Genomic DNA, 12563 nt, shown 5'->3' on the forward strand with positions numbered 1-12563 from the left:
ACATTCTTTCCTCTATGGCCTCAGTAGATTCTAAATACCCATTTAGAGCTTTGACATTTCAGTGTTGAACACCTGCTTAGGTTGAATACCTGCTTAGGGAACTGGTTTCTTCTCGCTCAGAGGTCTGAGCTAGACTGCATGCTCTATCTTTCTTTGCTTTTGGTATAACCATTTGATTGGTTTCAGACAAAGAGCACTGAGGACTGACATCATTTCCAGGCACATAGACACCTACCCTTGTTGACTGACTTTTCTGTCCTGCCTGCTTTTTGTCCTCCCAACAGGTCCCAAAGAATCACACAGAGAGTCTGCATTAGTTATAAACTGATTGGCCCATTAGCTCAGGCTTCTTATTAACTCTTATAACTTATAGTAACCCATTATTCTTATCTATATTAGCCACATGGTACCTTTTTCAGTGAGGCAGGTCACATATTCCTTCTTTGGTGTCTGGACAGGACTGTGGAAGAATGGGCTTCCTCCTTCCCAGAATACTCCTGTTCTCCTTGCCCTGCCTCTACTTCCTGTCTAGTTGTCCCACTTATACTTCCTGCCTGGCTACTGGCCAATCAGCATTTATTTAAAACATAATTGACAGAATATATAAATGTCCCACACCATTTCCTTCCACACAATTTTTTGGAAATGTGGGCATGGTATTCCAGGCTACTTTCTGCTGGTTGGGGATGCTGTAATCTTATGGGGACCTAAAGAAAATTTTGAATTATGATCATGTCCTGACTGGAGTATCCTGTGAGTCTTGATTATCTCAGGCAGCAGGCTTGAATCTGTTCTGGATGTAGAACTCAGACATCTGAACCATCTGTTGCTACCAGAGATTTCTCAGGTGGTCTTCCTTAATCAAACCTGATTTTTCTTAACTCAGAATGAATCCACAGCCTCTCATTTTCTGTGGAAACAAAAACAAAATCTTTCCTCCAAAGTAACATACCTTTTGACTTCAATTTTGAAGTCAAGGTATTTTCAAAATATCTATCTTGGATTAATTTAGCAGCATTTATAAGCAAATACCTTTTAGCAGCTGTTGCTCTTTCCTCAGCAATCAAACAATTCAAAGAGAGCACAATAACATACAGTATCCAGATTCTCTACGTATTTTCCATCTTTATGTGGCTTTACTTTTATCTCTATTTCTTTTCTTTTTACTTTTACTTTTTGAGACAGGTTCTCTGTATATATTTGGCTGTCCTAGAACTCCCTCTGTATTCCAGGCTGTCTTTGAACTCACAAAGATCCACCTGCCTCTGCCTCCTAGCTGCTAGGATTAAAGGTGTGCACCACCACACCTTGAATTCATAGAGGTCTATTTGCCTCTGCCTCTCAAGCTTTGGGATTAAAGTCCACCATGCCTTGAACTCACAGAGGTCTGCCTGCCTCTGTCTACCAAGTGTTGGGATTAAAAGTGTGTCCCACCACACCTTTTCTTTCTTTCTTATTTATTTTAAGTACTTTAACCTTTAGCTTGCATATATTTTTAGCTTACCATAAACCATTTAGAGGTTTCCTTCATTGTTGACTTTCTCTTTACTGTATCTCTTTCTCTCTCTTTTTCTGAGCATATGAGTCTTTAATTTACTAAGCAATATGGAGAGGATTAAAGCTGTGGCTTTGACAGATGTATCCAGCCCATTCCTTAGCTTTATGAAATTCCAGGCTCATGGTGGAGGTACCAGCTGGAGCCATGTTTATTGCCACAACTGTATGGTGTTTCAAGTCCCTGCCAGCAAGCAAGCTGCAGCAGTGTGCTCACAAACCACATTCAAATGCTCCCTAGTCGGACCTTCTGCCTCAGACAGTCAGAGTTTGCACAGCAGGATGGCCCATAAAGCTGGTATTTAAAAATGGCACAGCTTTTTTCTTGCTATTGCTGAAAACCAAAAAGCATGCGGTCAGCCTTTCATCAACACCATTTAAGTGTTTTGTGGCAGGACCTCTTAAAGAGCTGCAGGGTTTTGCAGCTAAAGCTGAGTCAGGAAGCCTCTCTTAAATGAGAGCACTTGCCTCTAGGAAGCAGAGCAGATCAGTGAAAATGCTGCTGCCAAGAAGCCATGCTTTACTCTATTCTTTTCTCTCTAGAATTACAGGTTTTATGTGGATACAATTGCCCCACATTGGGTGCCATTCTGTTGACTGAGTTTTCTGTCCTGCCTAGTTTCTGTCCTCCCACCATGCCCCAAAGAATCACACAGAGAGTCTGTATTAGTTATAAACTGATTGGCCCATTAGCTCAGGCTTCTTATTAACTCTTATAACTTATATTAACCCATTATTCTTAACTATGTTAGACACATGGCTTGGTACTGGTTTTGGCGGGGCAGGTCACATCTTCCTTCTTCGGTGTCTGGACAGGACTGTGGAGGAATGGGCTTCCTCCTTCCCAGAATACTCCTGTTCTCTTTGTTCTGCCTCTACTTCCTGTCTGGTTGTCCCACCTATACTGCATGGTTGCTGGCCAATTAGCATTTATTTGAAACATAATTGACAGAATACAGAATTGTTCCACACCATACCCTTACTCTTTGACTGTTTCTTCCCATCTCTCACCTGAATGGAACTACAAATGGAAGGAAGACACATCCCTATGTCATTGAAAAGAAGGCCTGCTCATCAATCAAGAACATTAGTTTGGACTTCGTTTAAAGCCACTGAGACTTTTTTTTTGAGTCTGATATGCTTCCATAAGAGAAATCTAAACTCAGTGGTTCTCATTATTATTTAGGTGTTGGGAAACAAGAAAGCTGATTTAGATGCAGGCATGATGGCTTCTGTATGATGAAGTAGAAACCGCATGCTTGGGACATTTTCTGTGATGCCTTTGGAGGCAGATTTACTGTTATTAAATGTGTACTTCTACGGAAAGAATGTGAGAAGGTGTACTAGTGTATAGTGACTGTTAAGGGCTATGCTTAGCAGGGTCCTAAGAGCAAAGGACTGGCATCAGAAGGAACTCAAGGAAGCAGCTGACTTGTGAGCACAATGAACAGCCCAGAAAGAACTCAGATATCCAACTGCAAGAGACAACTATTTTTAGATGCCAAATAATGAGAGACAAGACTAAGCAAGTTTCAAGGGGATATAGGTCCACAATGATTAAGCTCTCTAGAAAGATCATACACATGCAGTGCTCCTTCCTAATTTATAATCCTAGCTAGGTTCAGGTAGGCTTCTTATATACCTAAGAGGGAGAACTGAAGGGCAATGAAGGTAAATTATAGATCAGCACCAGCTTAGAAATCACATTCAGGAAAGAATGCTGATGTAGTATCCGACAAGGGTGCTGGCAACAAACTTTCAGTCTCCTAAGACATTGGAATGCTTTGTGAAGGAAGTATCAACCCACACTGAAAAGCTGATGCTTGTTCAATTCTTAACACATACTTTTGGGACTCAAAGTTACACAGGACAAAAATGAGCCCAGGAAGTTGAGTAGCCACAAAGGGCATGCTCTTTTTGATGTTGTCACAGAGATAATGGGCAAGAGTAATAAGAATATAATCAAGGGTACCTCTCACCTCCAGTGAAGGTGTCTTTACTCTTCCTATTAAGCAGGAGTTCAGTGAATGACACTTTATTTTTCTTCCCTTTTAAAAGTGGGATTGTTTTTAATTTTCTACAGAGAATATGTGGATCTATGGAAAGATAGCTAACTTGGTTTTAGGTGCCAGGATTCAAGGGTGAAATCTTCATAGGCTCAGAGTACCTGGAGTTGAGTTGTACTAGAAGCTGGATGGAACCAGTACTTTGGAGATGAGGTGTGTGTGTGTGTGTTTGTGTATGCCCATGCACACACACTTGGACATTGTAGTGTGGGAAGTCCTTCTGTACATGTGTTGCTTTTTTGGTTAATGAATAAAGAAGCTCTTTTGGCCTGTGATAGGGCAAAACAGAGGTAGGTGGGGAAAACTAAACTGAATGCTGGGGGAAGGAAGGCAAAGTCAGAGAAGCCATGTAGCCTCCACTAGAGACAGACTCGTCAGAACTATACCTGGTAAGCCACAGCCATATGACGATACACAGATTAATAGAAATGGGCTAATTTAAGATATAAGAGTAAGCTAGAAATGTGCTTATGATATTGACCAAACAGTATTGCAAATAATATGGTTTCTGTATGGTTATTTTGGGTCTGAGTGCCTGGGAATGAACAAGCAGCAGCCTCTGTTCAACACATGTGCATGCGCATTCATAAAAGTGAGAAGTCCTGGTTTTGGAGCCAGGCAGAGGTGGAAGTGGGGAACCTCTGCCTCACCCATTTTTTTTTTTTTTTGGTTTTTCGAGACAGGGTTTTTCTGTGGTTTTGGAGCCTGTCCTGGAACTAGCTCTTGTAGACCAGACTGGTCTCTAACTCACAGAGATCCGCCTGCCTCTGCCTCCCAAGTGCTGGGATTAAAGGTGTGCGCCACCATGGCCCGGCTTACCTCACCCAATTTTAGTGAGACTACCATTGCTCATGTTGTATCTGTGTCTAGGAGACCAGAACTTATTGTATGTAATTTCTCTGGAGATTAAGAATCCAGCTCTCTGATGTGGTAGGGCAGTGCAGTGAGCAGCTGGGAGAATCATTTCTACTTTTCTTTCTCCAAATCGTCAAACTTCTTTCACTGGCAGCCCATGCAAAGGTGGAGCCCCTGTGGGTCTCACCCTCCAATGAATATTTAAATGTAAATAGGATTTTTCCCCCTGAATTCTTCCTCCTTATAAATTATGTGCTCATAAATTATGTGCTCAGCTTCCTCTAGTCGGTTAAGACACCAGTACTTTTCCATCTCTGCCACAATTCTCCAAACAATGCTTGTTTTTCTGCTATCTGCTATTCTCTTCTCTGTGACTTTAAAACTTAAAAACCCTGTGGTGTGGCTTTTGTTTTGTGCTTGAGAGAAGAGTTAACACACACACACACACACACACATACACACACACAAACACACACCTTGCTTATTTTTCAACAAGGTTCTTATGCCTGACATTCTCAACACCCTGACCTCCTCTGCATTGCTTTCCCCTCATTCTCTTTCCTGCCTGTTTCTCTCCCCTGTCCTCTTTCTTTCTTTTTTCTTTCTTTCTTCCTTCCTTCCTTCCTTCCTTCCTTCCTTTCTTTCTTTCTTTCTTTCTTTCTTTCTTTCTTTCTTTCTTTCTTTCTTTCTTTCTTTCTTTCTTTCTTTCTTTCAGCTGAAAGAAATACAGTTGTATTTCCAGTCCATCTCCAGTGCGTTTTGCTGTAAGTCTTGTGCCATCTATGCAGAGAAAGTGGCCTCCATATTGTTTCCTGGTTTAGTAGCCCCGTAGGTTAATGACTCAGTAGGCACACTGTTTCTTGTCTTGACCTTGTCCCTTAGCTGTGCATTACCATTGCAAAGCATTTCCTGGACATGTGCACTGAACATTCCCCCATGAGCATCTCCTCAAAATCTATGTGAATGAAGCAGATACAGCATCTCCTGCATACATTTAATTCCAAAGGCACTGCAGTTACAAAGGTGGGTGTCATCCTAACTATTTTTGCTCCATACTCACCAATTTGCCAATTTCCCCTCCTGCTGATTTCCTTGAATCCATCTCCTCCCGTTGCATCAATGACAGTTGCTCTCACAGCCTCTTTTCTGCTTCAGTGCCACGGCTGCTCAGCTGCCACCTGCTTCTGCCTTTTCCCTTTTAAATTCACCCTCAGCTCAGGTACCATAGTGACCTACACAAGCATAAATCTTATCATATAGTTCCCCTGCTGAAACCCCTCCAACTGCTCCCCTGAGTGGAATAAAATCTATGTTCCTTGGCGTGGTGTACATGGCCTTCCATGCCGGGCCCTAGCTTGTCTCTTTGGCTTCGCTTCATTTCTCTTCTGGCCCTGTGTGTTCAATCTGGTTCAGAACGACCGGCTTCCCTCCCCTTACATCTCTCGCTTCTGTACCTTCGCTCTTGTGAGTTCTTTGGCTGTAGCCTTCCTTTGTTTTCATGGCTTCCAGCATCATCCTTCACTATTCATGTCATTGTTTAATTTCTATCCAGAAAGTAGCTTCTAATTTCTGTCTCCCTGTATGTATATTTCTGTATATCCTGTAAGTGTACTGCCACAATACCCCCCCCCCACATCCCGTGGGCGCGCGCGCGCACACACACACACACACACACACACACACACACACTATACACAAACATTTATTGTACTGACTTTGGTAAGTTTCCCTAGAGAAAGAATTCTTTCTTGATTTTGGCGCCCAGAGCACACTTGTAATTAGAGAATGAATGAAGAGTGTCTTTCATAAGATACTCTTCTCTTTATCTTGAAATAGCCAAGCGCTCAAATGTCAGAGAAGTATAGGGCAGGAAGTACTGACCTCACAGTGATAATGGAGTTCCAGTTGATTTCTTGCTGCTTTGCACTGGCCATATGCTACAGACTGCTTTCTGATGCACAACAGAGAAGGGAGACACATAGGGAAGTCTGGATTCTCGATGGACTTTAATTGCAAAGCAGAGCTGGATGGGGCTTCAGTCTTCACGGACTAAGTCAAATGAGTTTATGTAGTTTAGAGGAGGTGGTGGTGAATCCTGTCGGTGCCTGGCAAGTGGGACTGGTGAAGGTCAGCAAGGCTTGAAATCGATGATGTGAGACATCTTCTCTCACCTTTCCCGTGTATAAAAGCTCTCCTGGTCTGACTCGAGCGTCTCTGAGCCAAATCTAGTTTGCAGATGGCAATGAGCACTGTAATGTTGCACGTAGGCGTTTTAAGACAGGCTCTCATAAATAGATCCTGTGCCCTGGGAGGCTCGCCAAAACACATTTCTGTGTTGACTGCAGAGATGCTTGCTAAAAAGCAAACAGCACATTAGCGACCCTCTGAGTTCTTGTGCAAATGGACTGTGAAATTGTGCCTTGACGCTCCAAAGCAATAACTTTTTGTCTCCTTGATGATGATTAAGAGACACAGGCCTTGATTCAGTTAGGACGGTGTGGGTGCGTGCAGGAGGGCTTCAGAGGGTTAGGCGGGTGCAGGAGGGGCTCAGAGGATTAGGCAGGTGCAGGAGGGGCTCGAATGGGGCTACTTGAAGGAGGATGGCCTGACTGTTGAAGAGCAAGGACAGGAGAGAACATGCCCATCAGCTGAAAGCCTCATTTGACCTTCAGGAAATTGTCTTAGAGATCAGACTTAATGTCTGTCCAGAAATTAACTGCCTCTGTTTGTTCCAAGCACTGGGACTGATGGACTAGCCTGGGGATTCTGGCCAGAGAATTATAATAAAGGGAGATGTCTCATGAAATTATTAAATATTTAAAAAACCATATTGACATTAACTTGTCAGATTGAATGAATGAAATTGAAAGGGGATTTTAAAATGTTCTTTCTGAGGGCATGCCTAGAAATTCAGGTGTGATATTTTCTTTGTGGTGTGAAGGAAACATTTTTTCAGAAGACAGATGTCTCCGTATCACCTTTCATCCCAAATGTGAATTAAGAAACAGGACATCCAGGAGGTGGGACAGACAGGATCTGAAGGAAAGGGCTTTTCTTCCTTCACAGAATCATTAAGGGAAGATAATGCAGTGTACAAGGGGAAGTTAATTCCCCAGGCAGTCAAGACTCTGTTTTAAAATAAAGAGAAGTAAGATTTTGTTTAGTTTTCATTCTTGTCTAGACTGGAGAATGTGCGAAGTTAGGTTGAAAAATTGCCATTACTTATAAGTGTAAAAACATTATTTATTGGTTTTCAAAGAGGCTTTTATTCACTGTGTATATAATAGATGTTGTGGATTCTTACCCAACACTCTTCATGGACCAGTTCTGGTACCAATTTTCACTTATTCATGCAAATATTAATCGATTGTGAGGAGGAAAAGGATCCAGCTTAAAGACTGTTTCTCAGCCTTTAGCAAATAGGGACCGTATGGCACAATTCTGACTGAGGAGATAAAAGATAATCAACTTATGAGACACTAGGTAAGTTGTAAGATGTTAACAGGGTCATTTAACTTGCATACTTCTTGTTTCTGCATGAACCGTGGACACAGGAGCTCGAGTGGCAAGTCACATCTGGTGAGAAACAGTCAAGGAAAGGCTCAGAGTATTGCTCACACCTCTCTTGGCCATTGTATCCTTAAACCTTTGAATAAATTCTGAACTGTTTTTAGCCTTTTTACAATACAAAAGAATAGGGGAGCTCACCTTTTTGTGTGGGTGACTATTAATTTAGACACTATGTTACACAAGATTAAATCCAGTATCTAAAACATACTCTATCTGTTAGAACTCTATGATAAGCTTCTATGTGTGAACTAGATTAGATTAGGCAGAGGGAAATGCCATTCTATTGGGAGTGTCTAGTGTAGGGACAAACATGTACTGTCACCTGACAAAATAGACCAGCGAGGTGGGTAAGCCAACGTGCTTTCCCCACAGGGAGTTTCTCATGTCTTGAGAGGATGCTCATCAGAAGGGATCTTCTCCTTTTTATCCCCAGACATTGCATGGTTGAGAATATGATGCTGGAAGCCACTGTCGCTATCTTGCATCTCCGATGGGAGCTAGTTTGGGAGGTGTTACTTGCATATGGGTATGTGGTAAGAGCCAGCCATAATGAAACCATTATGATGTCAAGTTAGAGAATTATAGGGGTTGCTCATCTGTAGGCCTTGAGGTTGTTTTTTTTTTTTTTTGCTTCTATTTTTCTTTATTTTTTGACTTTTTTGGGGGGGGGTCAGGGACCATTCTAGGGTGTGGTGGTATGGCTCAGTGGTTAAGAGTACTTGCTAGGCTTAATGGCAAGATTTTGGTTCCCAGCACCCAGAATCCATATAAAAGCTTTGTGTAGGCTGTGCATGCCTATAGCCCTAGCACTGGGGGGGGGGGGAGATACATAAGGTTCCTGGGGGCTAGCTATCTGCCTTACCAGAGAACAAGTGCCTCAGACTCAGTGAGAGAGCCTGTCTAAGAGGAATAAGGTGCAGAATGATGGAGAACACGAGCCACTCCTTTAGCCTCAATACACAGACGTGTGTGTACCTACACACACACACACACACACACACACACACATACAATACTATCTAAATACTTTAGCCTTTTTAGACCAATTCTGCCACTACAGTGTGAAAGCAGCTATAGAAATGTGGAAATAAATGTGCATGCAGCTCTAATAAAGTTATCTCACAGAGACAAGCAGTGGTGAGGTTTTGTTGAACCCTGATTTAGACACAGGGGATTTATTAACTTACACGCATCTACCCTGGTGAGGGTTAGACAATAGAATACATGAGGTCCAACACTCTTCTACGTCAAAGACTTGGAGGAAGAAAAAGGGCAATAGGCATGATAAAAGCCAGCTAGATGGGCTATCAATAAAGCAAAGGAATGTGGCCTCAGGAGGACAGGAAGAAATAATACCTAGTGCTTAGGAAAAGGCTCTGGGAAAAAGAAAATGTCGTAGAATATAAAGGAATTTGCTTTGAAGAATTTCTATCATTTATTTGACATATAGTTAAAAATTCTAAGTGTATGCAAGAAAAGTGCTTGATACATCATTATCAAGATATGAATCTTCTCATGCAGATGTAAATATGTATTTCCTCTTTTAGAAAATGCTATCATCTGACCTGTGCTAATGTATTGTGGGTATTTCTATCTTAACCTGAGATTCTGAACAATGATGGGATTTACGAGCAGGTAGTGAAAACATTGTTTTAAAGGTTGCATAGTGGTCTCTTGTATTAACTGTCTCCCTCTGATTGAGTCCCCTCCTTTCTTCTACAACAGCCCTGAAATGATCTGCTTGTGTTAGAGAGTTCTGTCCTTTCCTTCATAAGCCTGTCTTTTTTTGTTTTGTTTTTTTTTGTTTTTCCAGATGATAATGACAGGCAAGTGGTAACGAACAATACAGAAAGTCACTTTAGCAGTTAGACACCTCATCTTTTAGTCTCGTCTGGTGAAATCCTGAAGAGGTACTTTTCTAGACATTAGACTCATGCCTTCAGGAATTTTGATGTGTCTCTGCCAGTGCATTTAGGTGTCCATGTTTATTCTCCCACTGAGCTTAGTCCTTAGGGAGTGACCCAGAGCCTCTTTGCTCATCAGCGTGGGCAGTAACGAGCTCTGGATCTTTCCCCATGTTTTCCTTCCCATCACTCTTCCTACAACTGAAATTGACAAATAACTTTCAGAAGTGAATCAGCTTATGCTGTTTTAGTCCTAAATGCTCTAATCTATTTGTATCTGTCGCTTAGTAGGTATGAATGTTCACTGGACTGGCTAGAACATAAAGCCCATGTCTTTTATAATTCGATGATACAGGAATAGTCTAGTTTACTTAGCTTATCATGAAAGAGGAGTACTATCAAGAATCCAAATGTCCTTTGAATTTATTTAGGCTCATAATGGCATCAGAGCCAGAAGAAAGGGTCTTGATGGATGATGCATAGTCAGATAGAGATGAGGTTAGGGAGGGTCAGCGGTTCCTGAGGACTCATCATCGTGCGCCAATGTTTTGTAATACACAAAATGTCCCTTTTGGGAAGTGCTCCTCTCATGTCCTAGAAATGAAGATCAGGCGAGAAAGGAAAAAGGAGAATAGAGCAGCAGATGTCCTGGGGAAAGATATAAATAGCAGATCTTAAAGAGTTCAGTAGGTACACATGGACATTTTCTATTATGTAGATTTAAAAACATAGCACATGGTATGGTAAACATAGCATGGTAGCACATGAAGCACGATACTCCATTTTGGTTACCAAGTCAAAATAAAAGTCTGTCTGTCTGTCTGTCTATCTATCTATCTATCTATCTATCTATCTATCTATCTATCCATCCATCTATCATCTATCTATCTATCTATCTATCTATCTATCATCTATCTATCTATCTATCTATCTATCTATCTATCTATCTATCTATCATCTATCTATCTATCTATCTATCTATCTATCTATCCATCCATCCATCCATCTATCATCTATCTATCTATCTATCTATCTATCAATCATCTATCTATCTATCTATCTATCTATCTATCTATCTATCTATCATCTATTTATCTATCTATCTATCGTTTTATTTTTATTGATCAGTTTGTAATCTTTAAAATATTTAAAAGTCTTTCATTCTAGAGTAACTGCAGAAACAAAGAAAATAAAATTGGACCACTTTTGGAGTGGGACATAGGGGTTGGGGAGCAATAGAGAGAGAAATAGCATTGTACAAGTAATCTGTTTGGGAAAATGGAAAATGGGGGATTTAATTAGAGAGAGGTAAAAGTAAAAACAGAAGGAGGGAGGAAAGTAAAATAGTAGTAATAATATCTGAAAAAACATAAGGAATCATACTATTATCTACCTAAAGAACTTACAGTACAAGTAAGTTTCTCTCTGTCTTTCTCTCTGTCTCTCTCTCTGTCTCTCTCTCTCTGTCTCTCTCTCTGTCTCTCTCTCTGTCTCTGTCTCTCTCTCTCTCTGTCTCTCTCTCTCTCTCTCTCTGTCTCTCTCTCTCTCTCTGTCTCTCTCTCTCTCTCTCTCTCTCTCTCTCTCTATTTCTTACAGACACACACACACACACACGGAGATTTCGTTAAAATGAAATTTTCTTACCTGGGATGACAATGCTCCCTCCAAGAACCAAAGACTATTGCCCCAGTACCAGGTATAAGAAGTCCTTGTATGAGTTGTTGTCAGGGCTGTCCAAGAGATTTCCAAAACATATAGCCTATTGCAATTGCCCTTGGTTTTCCCCAAGAAGTGGATTGTAAGTATTGCTGAAGAAACCATGCATTTCAGACAGTACCGATGGGCCCCTGAGTTGAAACTGATCTGAAATCCTCCTCCCTGAGGACTACATAAAACCTTCCAAAGGAGAGAAAAGGGCAACAGTCCTACAAACTTTGATGCCTATGAGCCACAACAATGGCCAGCATGGCATGATAAGCTCTAAGGGTATGGTAAGGACATACATACCTTGTTGGTTCCCAACAGCTTTCTACTTGGACTTAAGACCTACTCAAGAAGAGGGAAACCATGGCCGGTACTGGAAACCTAGCCTACAACGTATGGTCAGTAAAGTCATGGATCTTTGAAGAGAACCTACCTCCTCTATTTTACCAATCATCATGATCTCTAACTACACATTAAATATTTATCCTTATACCCATAGGCAAGTGTAGTCCTAACCCCTTATCAAAGACACTTCTCTTTGCAACAGACAGAGACTGGTCATTACAGAAAACCACAACCAAGAAAAATGCAGAGTTGTGGAGCCTAGTCCCAATGGACACATCTTCAAAACACACCTAAATAGTGTAAAAGAGTGTGCAGAAAGATTGTAAAAGATGAAGTACCAGGGAGTTTTCTGTGAAGCTGTATCTCTTAGTACTGTTAGAAGCTACACACATGAAGTTTCAGTAGCATGACTGTCGAAACATGAACTAAATAAGAACAATAACAATGTGGACAGGGGAAAGCCCATGAGGCATCAACACAAAGAGTTATTATCAACTAATGAATGCTGAGAATGGGAGAAATATTTTTCTTTGGGGCAGAGCACACCAATTAGTTATCCAATACC

Source organism: Microtus pennsylvanicus, chromosome 2 (assembly GCF_037038515.1).
Source record: "Microtus pennsylvanicus isolate mMicPen1 chromosome 2, mMicPen1.hap1, whole genome shotgun sequence".
In the NCBI taxonomy this organism is placed as follows: Eukaryota; Metazoa; Chordata; class Mammalia; order Rodentia; family Cricetidae; genus Microtus; species Microtus pennsylvanicus.